This window comes from Triticum dicoccoides, chromosome 7A (genome assembly GCF_002162155.2).
Source record: "Triticum dicoccoides isolate Atlit2015 ecotype Zavitan chromosome 7A, WEW_v2.0, whole genome shotgun sequence".
NCBI lineage: Eukaryota > Viridiplantae > Streptophyta > Magnoliopsida > Poales > Poaceae > Triticum > Triticum dicoccoides.
The window spans coordinates 492,999,770-493,000,725 of NC_041392.1; positions in this window are offsets into that span (position 1 = coordinate 492,999,770).

Below are 956 nucleotides of genomic sequence, written 5' to 3' on the forward strand. Positions count from 1 at the left end.
TGCTCATATCGTGCGTATGGTGTCTCGCATTACTATGTCATTTGATTAGTTTAGACATGCTTTGTGTGAATGCCACCTGTTCAGTGTCTAATTACCATATATGTGAATTATGCATTGCCATCTTGTTGCAAGACATTATATATGTGAATTATACAATGATATCTTGTTGCAAAGGCATTAATATGTGAATTATGCAATGCCATGTTGTTTAGCCAATCATCATGTATGTGAATTATATCATGCTATCATTTTTTTGTATTACGTGTTCCATTTGTCGACAACGTTTGTATATTCAACTACTCTTCCTATGCATCAGCCACTTGAAGCGGTGATGAAAGTATCTGGAGTGAAAACAAGGTATTCAGAGCAGACAATGCTACCTGCTGAAACAGACATCTTGCTGGTTACAGAGAGCTCCTCAGAGGAGGATTCGGAGACTGATGACCAGTCCTATTTCCCCCTGAGGTCTATGCTCAAACTTGGCAGGGTTATATTACCGATGTCATGCATGTTGTCTTGCATTGCTTAGTTTTTACATCATATATGGATTGCCATCCGCTTACTTGCTCACTATATAAATCATATATTTGAATTATATCATGCCATCATGTTTACATAGTACATACACATCATCTATCTGAATTATGGCATGGCAACCCATTTAATAAAGACATCATATAGTTATATCATCTCATCCTGTTTAGTGTTTACAGTCATCATATTTTGAATTATGGCATTCTATCTATGAATGTATGTGAATTATGGCATGCCAACCTATTTAATAAACACATTATATAGTTATGTCATGTCATCCTGTTTACATAGTCTCATATTTTGAACTATGTCTTTCCATCTTTTTTAGTTAGCCATCATAATGTGAAATTGTGTCATGCTATCCTGTTTAGTTAGCCATCATATATGTGAAATTGTGTCATGCTATCCTGTTTGGTTAGACA